Here is an 11909-nt window from a genome sequence, read left to right as displayed (position 1 = left end):
GTGTATTCTCCAGGGTGCTTTTGCCCCAGGAAGCGTAGGGCCTTGTCTATTACCCTGCCTCTCTTCCCTCCTCATGCCTCCGTTCCCTCCCAGGGGAAAAGCCCCCATGCGAAAGGGAAGAAACAGGGTGTAAAGGGCACCTAGTTCCCACTGGATCCGCTCCTCTGTGCCCCATCTGTGCCCAGTCTATGCCACTCTGCAGCGGACATTGCAAAAGCCCTGCGCTGGCTCCAAGAAGAAGAAGAAGAAGTCTCTTTTAATGTGCCCTGCTTTCCTGCTCTCTTGCTCCATGCTGTGGGTTAAGTAAACATGAGATTTTTGGCACTGTAATTAAGTTGCCGTTAATTATTTTTCATGGTCCCCGGTGGCACTCCTCAGAGTTTTGGGGGGGGCGGGGGGGGGGTGCAGTGTGAGGGAGTTGCAGGTTTATAGGGCCGAGGGGCTCCACGCCTAACTGAACAACTAAACACGGTGAAAACGATCTGTAATTACCGCCCGTTACCTCTAATTTACCCAAAGTAACCTCTGCCAGCAAGCTAACCAGCCCTCGCTGTCTGGCTGCTCTTAAGCACACAAGCTCTTTCTCTTTGATGTTTCTCCCCATCTATCTATACATCACCTTAACCTGATGATGCCTTTTCTTATTATTAACCTCATTTTCTAGCACACATACTCCTGCGACTAAAACACACACATCCAAGGTTCGATTCTGCGATGTTTTTGTCTTGTCTATTTTGTTTTCCAGCTCCCTTCCCGCTGGATTCTAATGTTAGCGTTTTCCATGAGCGTCGCGCGCAGTCTAAATGTGGAATCTCAGGTGGTTTCTCTGCCTTGGCGGTAATTGAGTCAAGACTATTTATGTGCCCTACATTTTATGACATGTAAATGTTCACTGGCCTGAAAGAAATACACTTTCCAGCTCCACCGCTCGCCGAGCCAAATGTAAATACGGAAGATATCGACGGAAAACAGACCATGGAAAACATGTCCTAGAGGGCAGCAGCAATACCCCCGACCCCACCAACACCCTGCTGCGGTTCCTCCACTTCTTCACACACACACACACACACATATGCACGAGTGTAGATGGTGTAGACATACTATACCCACACACAGTCTCTTTCTCTCACTCGCACACCCACACTTTGGGTTGGGTGGGTCGCCGTCCTGACACAGTCTACCCAGAATGGGCACTTGAGGTGAATTATTGTTTGTGAGTGGAAACTTGGCCAGATAATCTCAGTGCTGCTGGCTCAGGGCTGAGTAAGACCACTGTCTCCTTCCCTGCACACACACACACACACACACACACACACACACACCCAACACGCTCACACGCAGCCTTTGTTTCGCCGTCTCTATTTCCAGTTCACACACTTTTGCTGACTCCTGGCCTTTTACAATAACTCCTTGTCTGTCTCCGCTCGCTCTCTCTTCTCTACAACCTTTCCTTCTCTCCTCCCTCCCTCTCTTTCTCTCTTTCTCTCTCTATTTCTATCACTCTCTTCCCAACAACTCTGGCCTTTATCCCGCAGGCCGTTCACCTCTCTGCGGCTGCCCTCGTCAGTGCCTGCAGTAAATTCCAGGGCTAGTTGGAAACACAAACATGCACAGGCCCAAGGCGGGCAGCCCAGTCATGACAGACCCCTCCCCACCTCCACCACCACTACATCTACCACCTCCTGCCTCTCTCTCTCTCTCTCCCTCTCTCTCTCTCTCTCTCTCCCTCTCTCTCTTTCTTTTACCTCTGTCCATTTTTTCCTCTGGCAGCTCTGCTTCACACAGCTCTGAGGGGTCTTTGTGTGATTGCCTCACAGGACAAGGTTCCTCTTGAGCATATGGGCTTGTGTGTGTGTCTGTGTGTGGTGTGTGCATGCCCTCATGTATGTACTGTACATGTGTATGTTTAACTCCTTGCATGTGGACATATAACTGCATCACAGGTGTCTTTCATGTCAGCAAAAACAGCAAAAAGTCTCCTCTCAGAGTGAGTCTTTATTTTTTTCTCAATTCTAGGAGTTCTGGATCTGTTAATATTACATGTGTCCAATCTGTGAATAAAAGCAATTCAAAAGCCAGTTTACTCTTGAATCAGACAAAGAATATTATTTCTACCAGAAGAGTTCACATAGCCTCTGTATCTGTGTCCATAAGTGTGTGTTGATAATACCTCCTTGTCTGTGTGTGTGTGTCTGTCTCCGGTTGTTTTGCCAGTCAGCAGTGTATGAATATGTGGATGTACAGTAATTGGGGAGTCATCCAGCACCCTAACCAATGTTTGCACTCTTGTGGATTTCAGGAAAAATGTGATTACAGTAATTGTGGCAGGCTAATGACATGTTAGATGGAATGAAGGTTTATCATTACAATCTGTGAGACCCATTGCTAATATAAACTTTGTCTGATTGATATAGCTACTGTCCGCCGTGAATGATAGGTCTGAGCGGTCTCATGTTAATGCAGCCGTCTCACACTGAGGCCGGCGTAATTAGATATCTCTCCAATATGAGAAATATGCTGGATCCAGGAATTGGTAGCCACTGGATTTTTGATGAATTTGTGATCTGAAATTTCTCACACATCATCAAGTAGGAACCACAACATCTGCGTCCTTCTCCAAAGTATGCAACACCATTTTTCCTCTTCCTCTTCAAAGGAGGAAGCCCCCCCCCTGCTCGTCCAACTCCCTGCCAATGTGCTGAGCCAGTGGAAAATCCGAAGTCCGTTGAAGAAACAAAGTTGCATAGAAAGATCGGTTGACCAGAGGAAGTAATATTAATACAGCGTGTCCTGGCTGATAGAGACCTAGCCCCTCTTGTGTAAGACGACTAATGAGCAATTTCCACGTTTGCACTTTCCACTTACTCACCGTGGCTGAAGGATCACGTGACCTCCAAGTGTTCCATAGGCATTTGCACCGCAGTCATGTTTACTTAAGAAAAACAACCTTTGTTTAGGAAATAATGTGATGATCTGTCTGTGGCTTGTGATTTGTTGTCATTTTTTCCACTCGCTTGGTTTTCCATTGTGCATTGTTACTTGTGTAAATGGTCTAATCAGCTTGCAGCGCTGCGCTATCTCAAAACGTGATAAGATGTCAAGACTGCGGCTAAGTTCCTCTCTCGCTTGGAACAGCAGACACATTCACACATGCAGTGCCACTTGCTAGACACTCCTTGACTGAACCTGTAATTATTTGTCAAGCTATCTTGTTTCAGTGTGTCTAGAGATCTACCCCCGTAATTAAAGTTCTATGTTGGGATGAACATACACACACACACACACACATACATACACACACACACACTCACCAAACACACAGCCACAGTTATCTTGTTTATTCTCATGTGACACTTAGCCTAACTTTTGGTTTTCTTTCAGATATTACTTTGTGAAACCATGTGCTGTCTTACAACTTCAATTAATGAAGTGATTCTGGTTTGAGTGTGTTTTTAATGAAACACAGAAGTTACCCTGAAGGGAACTTCCCCTTTTGGTGGAGTTTTGGCGTGGCTCATCACTAATGCTTAGTCAGACAGCATAAACAACACATTAGCATGCACAAAGGCTAATGACACTTGACATTTACTGTAGTTCACAAGATGCTCCAGAGCATATGGCAAATTTCCACTGAGAAACTGAGTCAACAGCAAGACTCTGACAACAGCTGTGGGGAAAATGATTGGTTTGCCCAATTTAAAAACTCCCAACGAAACTGCTGGTTATGGCTCTCTGAATGTTAATACATATAATCTTGATTTTAGCAAAGACATAATTTCAAAATCTGTCAAAGTTTAATTTTAAATTAAGCCACAGGATGTGTTGAAATTCATTTTTCTGCAGTGATTCATTTACTGCTCTTTTCTCTCTTCAGTGCAGATATGTGTGGCTGTATCTGTATTTCAGAAGGAGGTAACACAAGAGACAAGCTTCACCAATACTCCCTTATCGTAAAGTAAATAATTCATTGTCTCCATTAACAAGTCAAATGACCGGACAGCTTCCCGATTGTCGTTGTGTGGATACAGCTAAAGGGCTCTTCTTCTTGCTCAATTCTGCATTCCCAAAGTATCTAACTGGATTGAACCGCAGATTAAGTGAGCTCAACTGAACAAACAGGCAATGGTAACACAAGGCAAAATTCCAATTTATCGTCTGTCATATTTAGACAAAGAACAGACACTACAAACATTGGTCTTTGTGCTTGTAATGGGAAGGGAAATCTTGTGATGGAAAGACACACAGAGCAGATGGATTCTGCATGATGAATTATGTTCTTATTTGATTTAGCCGACAACTTTTAATGAACTCCTCTAATGACTCTCACACAGTCCCAAGTGTGTGTGTGTGTGTGTGTGTGTGTGTGTGCATGCTTTTGCGTTTTCTTTTTATTTCTTTTTTTGACTTTTTGTTTGATGTTGCTGTACATGTCATGGATCGCTATCCACACAAATAACACTTACAACACAGTAGCAGTATGACTACACATAAAACACACACACAGCATGAAAAACGTGTGCCTGTGTGTAAAAAATTCAAATAAAGTCTGCACTGGAGCATGACCATTTTTTACATGTGTAACAGTAGATTCATACATTTCCTGCTTTTCTAGTCTCTCTCCAGTGTCTTTATACACTAATCCTCCTACAACAGACTGGCTGAAGACAGCATGCCCAAAGAGGGCAAATGACTAGAGGGCTTATTGAGTATGACATTATACTGATCTGAGTTCTATGAACCCACAACCATATAATTCATTTCTGAAAGGTAAATTTGATTCTAGTTCAGCATTCCTGCTCTGGGATTATTGATAAATGTAGCCCCTGGCCTCTGCAGTGGCTGAACGAGAAAGGGAGGAAGAGGGAGAGAGAGAGACTGATGGACAGACAGAGATAGAGAGAGAGAGAGATGGAAGGCATCGGTGTCGTGATGGAGGGACATCTGCTCAGGGGTTGGCCAAACACGCCGCACTGCAGGCCTCCAATCAGAACGCCTCCAGAAGCACCGACACTGAACTGGAAAAAATGGCACAAATTAAAATAGGATCTGGTCTCTCCTTCGGCACCGTGGGGTCTGAAGGCCCCCAGAGCAAAGCCTGTCTGCCAGCCCCAGTTCAGCTGAGGCCTACATGGAACTTTTAGATCTGCGAGAAAAACATCAGCGTTCAAGTGCCGCGGTGCCACGGCCCCGGTTTGAAGTTCAAGAGCGGCAGGTTGATTGACGGCTTAAGATGTTTAGGAAGGGCGGGGGAGGATATCTGACACCCAAACCTGACCAATGGCATCACCTCACTGATGACTCTTTCCTGCTAACATCGACTTTCCAGACGCTTTCTTTGACAGAGTCGGATCAATGAACAGATTGGTCGAAATTCCACCACTGTTCTCTCTATATGTTACCATATTACACTGTACAATCTTATGCCTAGGGTTAAAATATGATGTCTATCTATCTATCTATCTATCTATCTATCTGTCTATCTGTCTATCTGTCTGTCTGTCTGCCTGCTTATGACCAAACTAACTCAGTCAAATCACAAACATAGACGTTAGACCAAATGATTGCACAAGTCAGCTTACATAAATCATTTTTCCCCCCTGCTCCTTCTCTTCCTCCTTCTTTCCATCCCTTTTTCTCCTTGACGTAGATCTGACTCAGAAGTTCTGAATCGACATTTTCCAACTTTTAAATTGCGCACAGGCACAAACATGTTGAACTTTTCCCCTGTTTACAAATCTCAAGAGGTAAATGCTCCTGTGCAGTTAGGGCTGTTGCGTTAATGATAAATCCCATTATGTCAAGACAGCAAGTATATTACACTGCGGTTTAACCTCAAGTGGGGTTGTTTTCTGTTTATCATCTACTACCACTCATGTCTTTTTTTTTAACCTGGGGTCCACCATCTAGTCATGAAACTGAAGATAAAGTTGTCAAAAGACGATTTTTTTTACCTGACTTGCTTGGTGCAAAGTCAAAATGCCTGACGCACTATTCACCTTGAATGGAAATCCTTTCACCACCATCATGCACATACAGTATTAAACATTTTATGCCACTTTATTTTTCTAATTTATTGCCTTGCTCAACTGCTGGAGCATTGCACCTCATACTGTTTATAGGTCTGTTAAAACCATAAAGGTGATAGTTCAGAGTTTATGTGCAAAATGTGCTCTTGCACACAGTAATTAATAGCTCAGGAACTGCTACTGTGTACTATCATGCCCTGTCCGTTAATGTTGTGCATATTTTCAGTGAGCTATAGTGCACAACACTGAACCTGTGTTTGGTCATACAGTGTATTTTATTTGTTTCATGTCAGAATCTACAATCTTCTTGGACTAGGTTGGACTTTCAGAGTAATCCCTCAATTCAGCAGGGAGAAGGTTATTGCTGAAATTCTACTGTGCTATTCTTTATTGTTCAATCTTTATTGTGTAATTAGAAGGCCAAGAATAGGGGGAAGGAGAAAGGGAGAGACTATAAAGCGTTGCAATTCATTGCATCTGACTGACAGTGGAACACAGTAGTGGAGAGGCTGGTTGTTGAGTGTGTGAGTCCTTCTCAACAGGACTGCTGTAAGAATTACAAAGAATACAGGCATTGAGTGCGGAGAAGAAGAAAAAAACGCTACGTCATGGAAAGAATGACGTCAGGTTTGATTAGGCGCCGAGGGAAGAGCCTTATGTAGGTGGAGTTCAGACAACCAGACAGCAGAAGTGATGCAAAGGCACTGAGTTTTCGGAACACGCGTTGCAGGCTGTATCATATGATAGGGAGAACTGATCTTTGAATAATCCCGTTATTATTAAGAGCGACAGGGGAGCAAAGAGGGAGTAGTAGGGGATCATGACGTAACCGTTTCCATAGGCGACTGATATGCTGGCTAAGCCAATGGGGATCCACACCAACGGTCCATGCCCATCCTCCTCTTGACGTGCATCACATGTCCCCGGCGGTGTTGTGACAGAAAGTAACAAGGCGAAGCGAGAGGATGCGCCTCCGCGTATTTCCGTCTTCGCTTAAATCAACGTTAGGCAAATTATACCCCTTCTTTGTGGTTGGGGGTCAATGAGAGTGTCTCACATGTGGCCCGATATCTGTTTATTTTGGCAACAATTGTAATGCTTAGTCTTAGGGAGCTATTGACAACGTTGTGAGACACAGACATTTCTTTATGTTAATAAAAACAAAAGTTTGGCAGGCACTCCTGTATTGTACCTGTAGTATGATGATATGTGATTTCAGTAATGGTTATTCATCAGTGTTCTTCCATAAATTAGCTGCTGTATAACGTTACATTAGCTAGCCACTCTGACTTTAATCATTACCAGTCTAATTTTAGACATTAGTACGCATGTGCGATGCTATTTCCGGTCTAGCGGACAAGGATTTCCATAGGCTCAAAAGGGATGGGAACTATCTTGATAGTTAAGGCCAGTGACTTTGGTTGTGACAGCGCAATGGGCGGGATTTTACCTCAGATCAGGGGAGCGAGTCTAGTCTTTGGTGAGACTGAGGGGGAGCGAAAGAGAGAAAGGGACCTGGGGTGTTCTTCAGAGAACGGAGTAAGTATTTTTTGGGTGTGTTTTCTGTGATAGCTGGCTAAATTACCGCAAGCTAACGGTCGCTTCCAAGTGTTAGACATTGCACACAGAATGCTCAGGTTTTGGGTCCTCCTTTTTTGTGTGCAAGGATCAACGACGGCCAGACACTGGTGGGTTTTAGCTGCTTTGGGTGGTTAGCTCTATAGCAAGCTAACATCGTTAGCTAACGTTATATCTTGGATAGACTGACATTGGGCGTCTCATTTTCCAACCAAGGTAATCAGTTGGGGTGCTGGCAGATGGTGTTGCTGTGGTTTAGTCAACTTACACATTTGCATTGCTCTTGGGCTAGCTAACGTTAAGTGTTTTGACTTGTCAATATGTTGAAAGTGGGTTTTTGTATGTTATTTCTCCTCTTTACAAGCAGCATAGGCTAACGGCAGTAAGCTAGTTCGCTAACGTTCCAAGCTAGCCTGGGACATTATTTTGAACTGTCGGACCCCACGCGCTACCTTACAGTTGCTCGCGGACTGCAGTTGGAGATTGGACCTGGTAGAGGATATAGACTGGTTGTGAAATAGCCACGTAAATGCACAGACTGGGAAAAATAGCTGGAATTTTATGTAAGTATCAGTAGTTAATTCTTACTGTAGCAAATGTCTGACCATATTTCAACGTTAGGCAAAGTTAACGTTTACTCCAAGATCAAATGCTGACAAATGTTAATCTTAAATATCCGTTGAGGGAATATCTCAAACAACCGCATCCTGGTGAGTAACGTTAACTTAGATAATGGCAACTTAAAGTAAACGTCAGTCAGTGTGCTCGTTCAGTAACGTTAACGTTACCTGTGCAGAGACATTGCCAGGGCTCGTCGTGGACTTGACTAGCTTGTGTGTTAGCTTATGTCAACGCTAGCTTGCTTTTGGGTAAAGCCTTGCTGCAGGGCAATTAACCACTGATTTGTTCAGTCGTCGAGAAAACCAGTTACGGTTCAGACAACAAACCCTGCTTTTTATCTCACTGTTACATCGTTGTCTACCTTATCAAATTGAACTCGCCGCAAAGCTTAGGCAATCTTTCATGCTAGGGAGCTGTCTGTTTCATCGGTGCAAGTTATAACGGTAAGAAAAGGGAAACGTTAACTTGTGATTCTATGCTACAAGCTATGTCAATCACGGAAGCACAGTATAGCTATCATTAGACATAATATATAATGTAGTTATCACTAAGTATTTACTAGCCATGAGGTGTGATATAATATGAATGGCCAAGCAACTGCGACTGTAATTTGTTAGTAAACGTTAATGCACCGCTATACCATGGTCCATGCTGAGTAACGGTACGAATTATAACCATAGCAATTTGTCCCACATACTTTATGCTTGAACATCCATTCAACTTTCATCTTGTAGTATATGCTGAGATCTGTGTTGCTTGTGTTCAGCTTTTTGATACAACGTTTACTTTTTTAAATATTTAACCAGCTGTTTTCCAACAAACCCAACACACACTAATGGTGGTATGTTCAGAACAGAGCAGCTGATGTCATGTCACCAACTGACATGGAACTGTAGCGCAGGCAAGCTGCTCACTCACACACACACACACACACACACACACACACACACACACACACACACACACAGGCACACTGCTGCTACTACTGCTACTACTATTACTGCTGCTACTACTACTACTGCTTCTTATCTTGTACCATACAGGTAGCCCATACATTTTCTCCAGGAAGTTTAGCCCTCTAGTTACCTGCAAAGCTTCCATGTTGGTGTGAGTGCAGTCACTGAGCACCTTTTGGTGTCTAGTAGAAGGGATCAGCCCTTATCCAATTAAATAGCACCCGGCTTGTTGCAGTGCCAGCAACGTTTCCCTGTCTTTGTGTAATGACTTGTGATCTAGTGAATTAATACTGACCTGTAATTTTATCAAAATACATTTAAAACAAAGAATTTTGGGGTGTGCTGCATTAAATATCAATTTGCATTTTTGTATACTCGATTTTCAATTGCACTGTGATTCTATGCTAAAAGCTATGTCAATCATGGAAGCACAGTATAGTTATCATAAGGCATAATAGTTATAACTAAGCAGTTACTAGCCATGAGGTGTGGTATAATATGAATGGATGTAGACTAATAATAATTGTCATTATGAACGATTGTTGGAATTCAGTCTAGATTTTACTATATTTGAATAACATTTTTGAGGTTTAGCAATTGTGGGTGATATTTCATTGAGACTATCTAGTTTGGCATATAGAGATTCAGACTTTAATGATTCACCTAAACCATCAGTAACACAATCTGTTTCTGTGTCTGAGGCCTTTGAACCCAAACTGTTGCTGTCACTCAAGAATGAATGAACCAAGTTAGTAGCTGACAGAAATATCCTTTCTTACACTTATGGTAAATGTTTGAGCTTTATGTCATGATAACTTGAGGACATCCATTAAATATTTTGCCAGTCTATGGAATTACTTTTTTTGTTGGCTGTTTTATTCTTTTTCAGACTGTCTTACTAATTCTAGCCCTGACTAGTGAGGAATATGAGTCACTAGTAGTTATTCTTGTTTTGTAGTTTGTTTTGGAAAATGGTTACTTTTCAGAGGCAAGAATATTTGACCTACATGGTTGTGTGGTTCAGCTGGCTAGCGTTTGCCCTAATTACATTTGTAGACCAACAACCCCCTCAAGAGCAGAGCTCTGGGCTTTCAGCCTTGGTGCAATGCATTTTAGGTTAATTAGACATGCTCAGAAGTACCTGATTTCTATTAATCTGATATCATATCTTGCGCTTAACATCAGCGCTTTGCTATTTGCCTCTCATGGCATGCCAACTTTTAGAAGTCACTGAACTGTAGTCAGTGAGAAGTAGGCTAATGCAGGTTCAGACCGTACTGAGTACAGTCTCTTCTAGGCAGTGAAGGCTCGTCAACTCCATCCTCGACTGGTCATGGATGAATCCCCTCACAGCTGCTTGATATGTCCACTCATTTCACTGTCATGCTCTGCTCTTCAATCAATTAAAGGAATAACCTAGTACCAGACGTTTCCCATATCAAAATATTAAAAAATAATTAACATTTGTCCTCCAATCAGCCTATATATCCCTCAGTCAAAAATGTGTAATGGAGCTAGCTCCCTTGCATTGAAATGATTGTTTATATAGGGAGCAAGCAATTGTGGGTCATTAATCTAAGGTGACATTGGGCTCCAAGTAAACTATTGTGAGAAAGCTAAATATAGTCTGCTGCTGTACTATTAAGCACATTGTAATGATGATGCTATTTACTCATGATCGAGCGTGTTTTTCTGTGTGGATTGTAAGGCCAAGGATATTCCAACCAAGGGGTTTAGAGCAAGTGGAGTCTGACTTATTCATTACTACTCATTTTGGCCCATCAAAGCAAAATTTGCCAACTAAGCTCAGAGTTGTGGCAAAGGTTAATTTGCCCTTTCAGAACACACTGGGTAATATTACAGGTGCACACAAGAGCTAGGGGGCCATAATATAAAAAAAAAAGTTGACTTATGAATGCCCACTAAAATAATGCTAAGGCACTTGCAGCAGAATATCAAGCATAGTCATTAGGACAGCTAGCAAGTCTAACAGTGCTACCAGTCTTTATTAATGGCAGTTTGCTGTCCCAAATCCCAAATGACTTAGCCTATTATTCACATCTTGCGGTTATATGCGGTTATATATATTTTTATTTTTTTAATTATGTTGGTGTTGACATTTCTAACACTGACAGGCACAAAAAGTAAAACACAAAATGCATGTTTTGGTCAGACATGCTACTGATCTAAAAATATGGTGTGGCTTCTATAAGCAGGGTACACATTTGGGCTTTCTCTCACTCAATGCGGCACTTATCCGTATGTATCCATTATGTCCATAATAAATCTCTTTCTATCATTTTAAGAGTTAGCTGTCCACACTACTGTCTACAAAAACTTTTTTGAACCTCTAGATCAGTGGTTCTCAACCTTTTGGCTCGTGACCCCTTAAAACGAAGTGATGCCCATATGGCCCTGTCACAGGCTGCATATGTGTGTTGAGCCAGAGAATTTCCCTTTTTCAGGTTGTTTGATTTGATTAATTATCAGAGTAAGTAAGTAAAATTTATTTATAAAGCGCTTTTTACAGATGAAAATCACAAAGAGGCTGAAAACTATTAAGTATTTCACAGCGAAAAAGCAAAAATGAGAGAAAAATCAATAAAATAGACATGATAACAAATTTGTATAGTACAACATGTTTTTTTCCTATCCAATAAAACATCTCACAACACCCCCAAAATTATCTTGCGCCCCCCAGGGGGTTCCAGACCCCTGGGCTGAGAAC

The 11909-nt window shown here is 42.4% G+C and overlaps 1 protein-coding gene across 2 annotated transcripts in view; it reads left to right on the top strand.

Moving 5' to 3' along the window:
- Nucleotides 1-7466: 7466 nt before the first annotated feature.
- The window catches only part of atp2b1a (ATPase plasma membrane Ca2+ transporting 1a), a 39003-nt gene continuing 34560 nt past the window's right edge, over nucleotides 7467-11909 (top strand). For both annotated transcript variants that reach the window (XM_071542790.1, XM_071542788.1), the window contains exon 1: nucleotides 7467-7565. The gene's annotated coding sequence lies outside the window, so the exon portion shown is untranslated. The remainder of the gene's footprint in view (nucleotides 7566-11909) is intronic.

The sequence above is a fragment of the Centroberyx affinis genome, unplaced genomic scaffold (assembly GCF_046629955.1).
Source record: "Centroberyx affinis isolate AG114_WGS23_722 - 3 ecotype Tasmania unplaced genomic scaffold, CSIRO-AGI_Caff_v1 ptg004184l_1, whole genome shotgun sequence".
Lineage (NCBI taxonomy): Eukaryota > Metazoa > Chordata > Actinopteri > Beryciformes > Berycidae > Centroberyx > Centroberyx affinis.
The sequence above is the reverse complement of the archived record's forward strand: the minus strand, read 5'-3'. Positions and strand labels throughout refer to the sequence as shown.